At 47.8% G+C, this 12,569-nt stretch overlaps 1 protein-coding gene across 1 annotated transcript in view; it reads left to right on the top strand.

Annotated features, from left to right (window-relative positions):
* Nucleotides 1-785: 785 nt before the first annotated feature.
* The window catches only part of AGK (acylglycerol kinase), a 112,584-nt gene continuing 100,800 nt past the window's right edge, over nucleotides 786-12,569 (top strand). The window contains exon 1 of the mRNA XM_057304194.1: nucleotides 786-1,029. The gene's annotated coding sequence lies outside the window, so the exon portion shown is untranslated. The remainder of the gene's footprint in view (nucleotides 1,030-12,569) is intronic.

Here is a 12,569-nt window from a genome sequence, read left to right on the forward strand (position 1 = left end):
CTTGGAGAGGCAGGCAGGTGTGAAGCACGGGAGATGGCAACCACTCATTGCCTTCCCTCCCCCACCCCCCAATCCTGGGAACCTGGCCAAAGGGACCCAAAACGGGGTGATAACAGGGGGTACCTGGAAAGGGCATTCAACCCCTGAGGAGATGTTTGGGTGAAATAAGCACACCTTCACCACCACTGTTGCAATGTAGCTAATGTGATGACGTGGTTTCTCTGTGTGGCTGGTCGTGTCAAACTTATTACTTTAAAACTGCACTGTGTATGTAGGTCACCTGCTTGTCTCCATTAAACAGCTGAAAAGTAAATTGTGCATTTTAACCGACAGGCTTGGGTGGAGTTTGGCAGTGAGAAGGCTTGATGGTGGTAGAAGAAAGTTCCGCAAGGTGCCTGAAGAAAAAAGCCTTCACCTGGGATCGCCTTGGGGCTAGCCTATTACTAAACGCCCTGCAGACTCAGTAACTTCCAGAGAAGTCTCAGCTGTGGCCCAGACTGAAGAAAAACAAGGGAGAAGAAACGCAAAAGAGCCAACAAAAGGAAGACAGACAAAACAAATCGAGGCCGACCTGACGGAGTGGAAGAGTGAACCGGCCCTTGAGGTCGGAGGCCTAGGATGCCCAGCGAGGGGGGCGGGGGACTCGCCCTGAAGGGAGTTACCTTCAGCGCAGCCCAGCTCCACCTGTGCCTGGACTTGATTCCCCCCCCCCCCCCCCCCCCCGCGCGCAGCGCTTCCCCTAAGTGGCTCTATCCCTTCTGCACATGCTCTGTCTGCTCATAGCTAGCAATCTGGAAAATGTTGCCTAGCCTTCAGAGGACAAAACCTTCAGATCTTTTGTGGCTGAGTCCTTGGCCCTTGCTGCTCCCAGGCAGCCCTCTCCCGAGCGCCCGAATGACAGCCCCTGCACCCTCCACCCTACTTCGCACTCCTTGGCCTCGCATTCCCAGGGCTGGGATTTTCTGGCACAGCGGGACAAAGTCCGGGGGGCAGCCTGCGCTGCCGGAGACCAGCGGCAGGTGCGACCAGGTAAGCCCAGGTGCGCTCAGGGTCGCGCAGTCACGGCCTGCGGGGCGTGGGAGCAGAGCAGCTCGCAGGGGAAGGAGGACCAGCCTCGCTCCCATCGTCTCTTGGTGGGTGAGTGTGTTTATTCCAAGCGGAGCCTGAAAAGTGGGAGCTTGGAGTGTCTTCAGGGGGTCCAAACCTCGCGTGCCAAGCACAGAGGGGCTTGCTTGTTCTTTCCTGCACTGGCAGTTGGCTCAGCCCTCCAGTGAGTCTCTGCTTTCCCTCCTTCCCCGCCCATTCACCCTCCCCTCCTCCGCTCTGCCTGCTCCCCAGGTGGGAAACGGGTCCTGCTCCCCCAATGGGGGCGCTCGGGCTCCGGGGCGCCCAATGAGCGGCGCGCGCCGGCGTAGTAACAGCTCTGCTCCCTTTCCCAGGCTGCAGCCCCGGGGCTCTTAAAGGCACCCTGCCCCATTTCTGCGCAGCCGTCTCTCCTCCCCACCCCCCAACCCACCTTTGTGTCACCTCTCCGGAAAGCTCTCGCCCTCTCGCTGTTTGGCTCCTCCACCCCTTTCTGTCTTGTGTCTTCTGACTTTCACCTTGAGCTCCTCTTCTTTTCTCTCATTCACGGGCTTTTCTCTTCTCTGCTAGCCTTTCCCTCTTTCTTTTCCTTGTTCTTTCTTGAATCCCTTCCTCAGCTACCTCCTAGCCAGGGGTAGCATGGGACAGCAGTGAAACCTAGCTTAACTGGGGAATTAGGATGAGATCCTAGAAATAAGTAAATTTAGGACACACTTCATTGGCATATTAAACAGAGGACAGGTAATGTACCTGGTCCTTTCCTGATGTCTCAGGCGGGCAGTGTTCCAGAGGAGATATGGTTGAAGGAACTTCCAGGTTGTGTCCCCTTTCAGTCCTTCACTTTGCAGATTCAGAAACGATCTTTTTGGTTCACTGGCAGCAACAATTCATTGCAAAGTAGACTTACACTATACCACTCACAAGAGAATAAGGACAAGGTATTAATTTACCGGCAGGGATAAGCCTTTTGTCAGGAATGGGCTAGATGCTGGCCAACCCTGCAGCTTCTCCCTGGGCAAGTAGGGAGAATAGACTCAGCCTCACTTGCCCATAGGTGGGACGCCTGATTCAGTTTCAGCCAATGGAATGTGGGCAGAAGTGAGGTATATGCCACCTTCAGACCTGGCCATCAGTGTCCCAAGTGCTGGAAGGGAAGGGCTCTTGGAATTTTGAGTCACCATATGGAAGAGAACCACCAGGAAAGATGCCTGACCCACACGGACCGTGATGTGGACAAGTACACTTTTACTGTATAAAGACACTGAGCTTTAAAGGTTGTTTATTTCATATGTTAGCATCCGTGTATCTTTCTAGGGAAAAATAACTTGTTTCCACTGTTCTGAACACTCTTCCCATTCAAGGTACTGATATGGAAACCTGTACGTAAGAAAACTTGTTCTCGAAGGCTTGCTGGGTTAGCCAGAAGTGGACCAAAGCCCTGAGAGGTATTTATTTAAGTTGCGGAGCATTTCTGCCTTAGCTCGGGAGAAACCAGAAAGGAACTAATGGAAGTTAAGGTAGACGAGGGCATGAAAATGGTCATTCCCCAAGCAGAGGCTACTACGTAGTCTCCTGTTCATCTTTTGATTTAGGAGTAGGGAGAGGAGTATGAGAAGCAAGAAAAACCATGATACCAACTCAGAAGTGCAGGGAGAGGATGGAAGTGTCCAGATTTAATGACAGCGTGCAGTTTCATGCCAAGATAGAGAAGACTCTGGGCTGGCCAGGAGGAAATTGTCCCCCACTGTGGGTCACAGATCGTCATGAGTTAAGTTCCAGGTGCACATGTCCCACAGCCCAGTCCACATCTCCATTCATATATCTTCCACTCGGAGGCATTCCAAATATAGCAGGTCCAAAGTTCTTCCCAAAGCCCACCCCTGTCTCAATCAGTGTCTGTTCTGTTCTCCCCATTTCTCAGGCCAGGAACCATAGTCTTCATTAGCTCCTCTCTTTCTCTCATGCTCCACATTTAACCCATTAGCAAATGCTCTATGTTCTACCTTCCAGATACACAGAGGGACACCTGGGTGGCTCATTCGGTGAAGCATCCAACTCTTGATTTTGGCTCAGGTCATTCTCAAGGTTGTGAGATCAAGCCCCGTGTTGGGCTTTGTGCTGGGCATGGAGCCTGCTTAAGATTCTCTCTCTCCCTCTCCCTGTGCCACTCCCCACCCTTTCCCTCTCTAAAAAAAAAATCAATAAAAATACATGGAGAACTGAGCTATGTCTTACCATCAGGCTGCTATCACCCTATATCTGGCTGCCCTCATGTCTTACTTACATACATTATTGCAGAGGCCTTCCAGCTGGTCTCCTTGCCTCCATCCTTGCTCCCCTCCTGTCTGCTCTTCCTACAATATTCATACTGTTTTTATTTAAAAATGGAAATCAGATCACATTGCTTGAACTCTCCAAATGCTTGCCATCTTGCTGAAAATAAAATTGGAAGTTGTTAAGGTGGTCTACCAGGCCTGCATGATTTGGGCCCCCACCTCCTCTCTGACCTCCTCTCTGCCATGGCCTCCGGCAGAAACCGCCAATGCCCCGCCCACATCCCCCGGGTGGCCCAGAAGTTACTGCAGGCGCTGCCCTCTGCTCCAGCCTGGGGGAGTTCTATGGCCTCGGGAGGAGGTTCCAAAAGCCATCTTCGTCAGTGGGATGGGAATTGGATACATACTCAGCTTCCTGACTGCTCACTGGAGCAGTTCTGAGGCATCTTCCTTCTGGTCGCAGAGATCCCTAGCAGGGGTGAACCTCAGGAGCCAACATGGGTAACCCACTCCCTAATGTCCCACTTATTACATTACTTTCACTTCCCTGTCCTTAGTGCTTTGTAAGATCACCTCCAGAATAAACCACTTGCATCCAGATTTTTGTTTCAGGGAGTTTACAAACTAATGTGCCTCTGAGTCTATCCCAGCAACACCAGCATCCTTTTTCTAGAACACATCAAACACTGTACCACCAGAGCCTCTGCATCTTCTGTTCCCTCTGCCTGAAATACTGTTCCCTTCCTGTCCTTGAGGCCTCTGCTCACATAGCATCTTCATCTATCTATAATGTAGGAACCCTGACTTCCATGAATCTCTCTCTGTCCCCTTTCTCTGCTTTATTTCTCTCCTTTATTTATCACCTAAGGCTGACAAACCCGTTGTGTGTTGGTTTACTGACTGTCTAGCCCAGGCGAAAGATAAGCTTCATAAGAGGGACTTAGTCTGTTTTGTTCTGTTCTGTTCTTGGCAGGGTCAGGCGTGGTGTCTGGCATTCAATAGGTGGTTCAGTAAATATTTGCTGAACAAATGGGCATCGAGATAGAGAATAGGAAGAAAGGAAAGAATGTTTGTGACCATAGTCACGGACATGCTGTGTGGCTTTAATGACCTTTGTTGGTAAAAGCTCAAAGCCTACAAGATGGGAAACGTACGACTGTATGAGAAAGATCTTAGGGCATACTCAATTTCCTATTTTCTGTAAAAGATTTTGAGTCTTTCCCCCAGTGAAAGTGAAGAAGAGAGTTAATTTCACAAGGATCTCTGCTTTCTGACTTTTCTCATAAGAAGTATTTTAGATCCTAATTATAGCACCGTTCACAAATTTTTTTTTAATTTAGAAAGTTCAGAAAAAAATTTTTTTCAAGAACTAGCAGACTTGAACAGATTGATGCTAATGAGTAAGCCTGACAGAAAATGTGCGAGGTAGTTTCCAAACCTGTTCTGTCGGGTTTGAGGAGTCGACCCGAGCTCTTTTCCTCCTCGTCTCTGGTTCTCCTTGGCACACTGTTCCTGTGGGTGTGATCTGGGTCTCGCCGCCATGTTAGGTCAGTCACCCCTCAGGCCCCCACTGAAGAATTCTTCCCTGGCTCCCCTCTGATCTCGGAAGCCCCTGCCGGGTGACTCTCTTTATGGCGTGCTTCCAGGTCCCTTTGTGGCACTTTTCATCACATCATATTTCTTTCTTGCCATGTCCTTAGTTATTGCCTTCCTAGAGTGCAGGCTGTCTGAGGGCAGGCCCATGTCGGCTTTGTCACAACCACACGCAGAGTGCCTGGCACCCAGTAAATTCTCTATAAAGATTCGATGGAGTGAAAGAGCATACGAAGGCAGGTTGGCACCCAGGAGCTGGGCAGCGGCGTGCTCAGGTGGGATCGCCAGCCCAGTGCAGGACCCAAGCCTCCCGACACCCCCTCTGAGCCTTCCCCCTAGTCCTTCCCTCCCTCTGCTTCACCAAAGCTGTGAATCACCTCACTGACAGGCAGGGTCATCTAAGAAAGTAGAAAGAGGAAAAGAAAAATGAGGCGCGGGAGGGTAGAGTGGAGAATCCAGGCTCTTTTAACAGCCACTATTCCTTATTTCTTGCTAAAGTATTGGCACCTTTAAAAGCCTTGGCTGTCCTCCCCAACCTCCCCACTCAATCACAAACCACAGAGCCTCGAGAAAATAAAGGGGGAAAAATCAATGTGCTAAATCTTCACTGGGCTCAGTAGCAGGTCCCCCTGTGGCTTCCCTCTGCTGGCTGTCCAGCCGAGCTCTCAGGCCTCCCTCTGAACGTGAGGGCAAGTTGAGATGTGGGGGAGGGGGGACTTGCATGTTAAAAATGTTTAAAAATCGTTGTCTGAGTTGTAGGTGTGATGAGGTTGTGGGATATCGGTGAGGTTCGGTGGGCTGGAGTCGGAGCCGGCGACCAAGAAAGAATTCTTGAGATGTCTTTGGTGCAAAATGGTGGTTTATGAAAGCATGGGGACAGGAACCGTGGGCAGAAAGAGCTGCACCGGGGTCATGAGGAGTGGCCCATTATATACCCTCAAGGTGGGAGAGGGTTAGGGATAGCCTAAGTCTCTAAGGAATTTTGGAAGCAAGGTTCCCAGGACCTTGAGGGGGCTAGCTGTTGTTGGGAAAACGTCATTTATTACCATCTAATAAAACCTGAGTCATGAGACCCTGCAGATGTATATCGGTGGGCCATATGCTTGGGGGATGACTGCCAACACGTATCTGGGGGGGGGGCGGTTAGACGTAAAGGAAGTTTCCAAAGGAATTTTTATATGTTAAGGTAGACTTAAGGGATACCAGTTGGGGGCAGGTGTCAGGCTAAGATTGCCTTTTGCCCTTAGCAAAGTATTAACATCCGGGCGGTTGAGTCCCTAGAGGAATGTCACTCTGCCCCTTTCCAGGACCTGTCAAGGCGCTGTAGGTAGGAAGGAAATGTAATAATTTTTCTTCTCCCTTGTTTCCCACATCAGGTGGTTGAGTTGAGAACAGAATCATATTTTGAAAATGTTAAAAACGAGTTTCATTTCTCCTTTAAGCCTCATTTCTTTCAGCCCCACCCCGAACCCCAAGTCTGAGGAATTTACTGCCCCAGGGAGGGAGAAGGTGGGTACAACTAAGGGGTAACTAACCTTTGGGTATCAAATCTCTCTTAATCAAGAGCTGAGCCTGGAAAGCTGGGCGTTGCAGAAAGAGAACAGGGATTTCTAAATTCCCAGACTCCTCTGACATTGGAGAGCCATGCCCAGTGGGGAGATGAGTGGGTTTTAGAAAAAGGAGGTCCATGTCAGAGAGAAGACCTATCCCAGTGCATGCTAGAAGGGAGGGTATGAAGGGCAAGGGGAGACCGAGCTAGGACCTGAGATCCTATAGATTCTTGTCACCCCTTCCTAGGGTCAGGACCCAGATGTGTGTGTGTGTGTGTGTGTGTGTGTGTGTATAGGACAGGGGAGAGAAACAGCAGAGAAACAGGTCGTTATGGGGGAAGCTGAGAATATTGAAGTGAAGGGCCTGTGTCACCCTGGGCTTCTGGCCCATCTTAGAGGAGTTTGTGTTTTCCCAGCTGAAGTCCCACCTGTGCAGAATGACAAAGGAGCAGTTGCTAGTCATGGGGGAGGAGGCGGCTGGATGAAGGGGCCATATCCAGGAGAGCAGAGCATCCGGAGTTCTCCCCTGGCCAAGAGAGGACGTGGAGAGTGCTGGGGGGAGGGACTGAAAGAGGCCAGTGGGCAAGGACTTTCTTTTGTTCGTTGTTGTATATCCAACACCGGGAGCACTACCGGGTACATAGTAGGTGCTTGGTCAGTATTTTTTGAGTGAAATGATTCAGTGAAGGTTCTAGATCCACCCCCCATCTCTGCTACCATAAGGCCTTGAATACTGTCTACCTTCCCACACACCATCCTTTAAGGGAAGGGGGCGTGGAGGACATCTGAACAACTGAGCTTTACATCACAAAGACGGTGGGTGATATATTTGAAAAGACCATTTACAGCAAAGTAATTTGTGAAATACACACTGATTAAGTTTTCATTTCGTTTCTCTTCATAGCTACCCATTGGGCTGAGGGGCTGATGACGTAGAGCAGGGGGTTGTAGGGATGCAGCTGAGGAGACATGGCAGCCAAGGGCAGATCTCAGTTACTTGACTGAGTGGGTCAGGCTTGGAGCAGGCGAGGGGAGGTGTGACTTCCCAGAACTCGCTTGTGTCCCTCACGTGGGAGCCATTCCTCAGGACAACTGCTCTGAGGAAGGCTTCAGTAACCATCATGGGGGCTGAATAGGGAAACACTGGTTGCCATAATTGGAGGGAAAGAAGAGTTCATTTGAAGTCTCACAGGAAAAGACTCCATGCCCTGGCATGCATCTGGACTGTGTAGGACTCTTAGCCAACAGAAGCTTTGTCTCTGGAACCAACATTCGTGACAGGATGTCTAGATGTGGCTATTGTGACACACTGTGACTGTTTTGTCGTCTTTGGTAACTCAGGTATTGTTGCTCTTTGACCAACAAATGTGGATTGCTCACTGAACGTGTCCCCAACAGCCCATGACAGGGAGCTGCCTTCAAGGATCTGACTTTCCAATCAGCACGGCCCTTGCTTTCACGAGGGTGAGGGTACGTGAACCGCACAGGCCGGGCCTCTCGTACGCATCTCTACCAACGGGGGCGGTTCTGCATCGTTCCTGTACTGATGATCTGTTGCCGAGTAACCAATTATTCCGAACATTCAGGGTTTGAAAAGAGGAAACATCTACTTTTTCACAATTCCTGCAGGTCAGGAATCTGGGAGTGGTTTAGCTGGTGCCTTGGGCACAACGTTCCCTCCACCCCCCCACCCCGCACGCTGCAGTCTTCCCTGGAAGGTCAGAGGGCTACTTGGTAACTCACTGGTGTGGCTGTTCCTAGGTTTTAGAGATCACCTGCTTCTAAACTCCATCATATGGGCCTCTCCACTGGGCGGCCCCACGACAGGTGAGAGCAATAGGTAAAAAAATATTTAATAAGGAATGGAACCACAAGCAGGTCATTTTCTTGAACCTTTTTATGGAAGCATACACAGATATGAAAAACATACAAATCTTGCCTGCAAAGCTCAATAAATTTTCATAAAGTGACCACACTCATGTAACCACCCAGGTCAAGAATTAGAACATGACCTAGAAACATCCAGAAGTGTCCAGAAACATCCAGAAGACCCAGTCCTTCTCTCAGTCATTGCCTTTCCTCTTCTTCCCTAAATCTAGCCACTTCCTTGACTTCTAGCGCCATGTCTGCCTATTGTTGTTGGGGTTTTTTTTTTTTTTTTCAGCTTTATTGAGGTATCATTGGCAGGTTTGTCTATTTTTAAACTTTACGTAAATGGAATCCCACCATATGTTTTATTTTGTGCTGGCTCCTTGCTTAACATTATGTGAAGTCCATTTTCACTGTAGCATGAAGTTGTGACTTATTTATTTCATTGCTGTAAAGGATTCTGTTTTATAAACATACCACAGTATAGAATATATAACCATCGATTCCACAGTTGGTGTACATTTGGGTTATTTTTCCAGCCTTTGGCCAGTGAAGACAATACTTCTCTAGACACCCTTATACATGGCTTTGGATCCACACGTGCATGCAATGCTGTTGGCCATTGTGACAGGCAGAATAATAGTCCCCCAAAGATGTCTACATCCTAATCCCCACAAGCTATGAATATGTTACATTTCATGGCAAAGGGGAATTAAAGTAGCGAATGAAAGTAAATTTGCTACTCTGCTAAACTTGAGATAGGAAGAGTAATCTAGAAGATCTGGCTGGGCCCAGTGTGATCACAAGAGTTTAAATGTGGAAGAGGGGGCAGAAGAGAAGGTCAGAGCTATGCACTGTGAGAATTCACCCACTGTTGCTGGATTTGGGACCATCGTCCAAGGACTGTGGGCAGCCTCTAGCAGCTGAAATGATCGAGGATTGTTCCCTAGAACAAATACAGCCTTGCACACACCTTGATTTTAGCCCCAAAGAGCCATTTTGAACTTTTGAACTGCAGAACCATAAGATGACAAAAATTTTTTAAAGTATTTAAACGTTTTACTCTTTAAAAATAATACAACATAAGAATTCATGGTAATAGGGATAGCAACAAAGACCACTCCTTCTCCCAGGGAATGGAAAAAGACACTTAGCAAAGACTCTACATATCCGGAAATCTGCACCTGATCCTTCAGAGAGATGTCAGATGCGATCCACAGGAAAATGTCTTTCAGAATAGCATTTTCGGAAGTTCCCCTTTGAGACCCATTTTTGGTGGCCTTGGTCATAGCCAGTGCTAGATATAGGTGTAATAGGTAATTTTTGATGTACTTATTCAATACTCAGGAGATTTTCTATGAGAGAGAAATTTTCTTTGACGTTCATAAGATGATACATTTGTTGTTTTAAGCCACTGAGTTCATGGCAATTTGTCATGGCAGCAACAGAACATTAATAGAATGATCTTCCTATCAGTCGAAACCTCGGGTACGCCTATGTTCACTGCTCTCTAATGTGGTTGTACCAGTTACACCCCCGCCAGGTAGGTGGGAATGTTTCTCTTTCTCCAAGTCTTCATCATGGCCTGGTATCATCAGTCTTTAATTATAGCCATTCTGCCATGGTATCTCATTTTTATTTCAAGGTTCAATTTTATTTCAAGGTGATTCCTAAGGAGGTCAAGTAACTTTTCATGTGACCACTGGCCATTTGGTCTCCTCTTTTGTAAAGTGCCTGATCAGCTCTCTAGCCACAGGATTCCTTTTTGCTGTTGTGGTAAAGGAGAAAGGGAATTCAGAACATAACCCCCTAGTTCTATTCATAAAACCATTCTGCATCCTTAAGTCACAAAATTGAGATTTTCTTTAATGTTCTATGAGACTTTTTTCTGTTCATATTCTTCTCTAAAAATAAGCATCGTTAAGCATCGGACTCTTGATTTTGGCTCAGGTCATGCTCTCAGGGTCCTGGGATCGAGCCCCGCATCGGGCTCCATGCTCTGCGGGGAGTCTCCTTATCCCTCTGCCTCTCCCCCTGCTCGCGCTTACTCTCTCTCTCTCTCAAATAAATAAAATCTTTAAAAAAAAAGAGAAGCAGCTTCTAGCCTATGTATCACAGTATGGCGGTTTTAGTGAGCTTGCAATACCATACACGCACACACGCACGTGCACACACGCATGCGTGCACGCACACATACATACACGCATGCACACACACATACACACATGCACGCACATGTGCGCACACACATACATACTCACGTGCACACACGCATGCGTACACGTGTGCACACACATACATACACGCATGCATGCACACATACACACATGCACGCACGTGCACACACGCATGCGTGCACGTGTGCACACACATACACACATGCACGCACAGAGTTAAGAACATGTACAGATATCAGTGCAAAGTAATAGGCAGCAAGTACAAAAGTCCCTAGCAAATATTTTTAAAAACAGTAGTCATAAATACCAACAGACTATTGGGATGTTATTTATAGGTTAATAATCCCTGCATGCGGCTATTTCACTCACAGGCTCTGTGATGAGTGTATTAGGCCTGGGTATTGAATGTTAAGATCAAAATATGCTTTTCTTTAGCTGATATAACTTCCAAATTCAATCATTCATACAGTCGGTGACTCATACAATCCCTTGCAGCGTGCTCTGCTACTTGTTAGGAGATTTTTATTTAATTTAAGCATTTTCATTATTGTGGATTTTTATTGTGCACTGTTCAGTTCTGAGTCTTGGGCAATTGTTATAATAAGGTTACTAGTCGGAGGCTGCAGATAGAGAACAGCCATTCAATAATTAAAAGGCAACCAAGAGTACAATCTGTCAAATAGAAAAAAAAAAAACAGATCTGAAAGAGCATGAAGATGAGCTGAAAGCCAAAACTATTAATGCAAAATATGATTATTTCCAGTGGTGAACCAATATGCATTGTGGCTCCCGTGGTACAGAGGGAATTTTGTACGATAATCAAACCAGCGGTGTTAGCAGGACGGTCCTAGTTTCATCTTCTCCCAAGTCTTAGATGATCTCTCAGAATTCCCTTTTAAAACCCACCTTCAGGGTTTTATTAGACCAAGTTCTACTTCTTCCTCTTCCTGTTTATTCCTACCCTTACCTACTCCCACTCCCACCTTCCCCACGGTTTTCCATGCTCAGTCAGAGTAAGGTTTTTGAGGTTAGGGATCCAGTTGTTTTCTTTTTTGTGCCGCTTTCTAAGTATCTTTTGGAATTGCCTGCTCACCTCTGCCTCTGTCACCCTAGTTCAAGACACAGTGTCCTCCTTTGCCTCCTGTGGACTCCTGGTCTCTCCCCATCCATCCTTGCCCCACCCCACCCCACCTTACAGCCTCCGCACAGCAGCTAGCGGAATCTTGTTGCCACACAAAGATGTTCCTGTCATTCCTGTACTTCAATGAATTGCCCTAATTTCAAACTCCTCGACATGGCCTGAAAGGCCCTACCTGGTCAGGCTCTGGCCCGCCTCACCAGCCTCTTCTAGAACCACTCTCCCTCTTCTCTGTGCATCACCTTTCAAATCCAAAAACACACTGTGCTCCTTACCACTTCAGGGCCTTTGCACATGCTGTTCCTTCTGAGTGTGGAAAGCTTTCTACCGGCCTCTAACCCCTTCTGCCTGGCCAATGGTCACCAGTCTTTCAGGCCTCAACCTAAATACACTTCTTTAGACAATCCCTCCAAGTTGTCCCAGACTAGCTTAGGTCATGTTACTGTTTGTTCTCAGCAACCTTTGTTTGCCTTTCCTAGTAATTACCACACATTGTGAATTTTTAATTGCATAATTCATTTCTCCCTTCACTTTCCGGAGTGCCTACGATATGCCTGTGTGAGATTGTTACGGCTGCCGTAAAATATCACAGACTGGGGGGCTTCCACAACAGAAATGATCTTCCCACAGTTCTGGAGGCTGGGAGTCAGAAATGAAGACAGCTTTGGTTTCCTCTGAGGCCTTTCTCCTTGGTTTGTAGATGACCAGCTCCTCTCTCTGTCTCTACATGGTCTTTCCTCTTTTGTTTTTCTAATGTATTGCTCTGGTGTCCAGATGATTCCTTAGCTGAAAGCAGATGCCTCTCTTGGGAATTTTCACTCCCCTCCTCCACCACGTCAAGGAATTCTGGAGGTTTGCCGGGTCTCCAGAGGAGTCAGTATGGTCT

Source organism: Ursus arctos, unplaced genomic scaffold (genome assembly GCF_023065955.2).
Source record: "Ursus arctos isolate Adak ecotype North America unplaced genomic scaffold, UrsArc2.0 scaffold_3, whole genome shotgun sequence".
NCBI lineage: Eukaryota > Metazoa > Chordata > Mammalia > Carnivora > Ursidae > Ursus > Ursus arctos.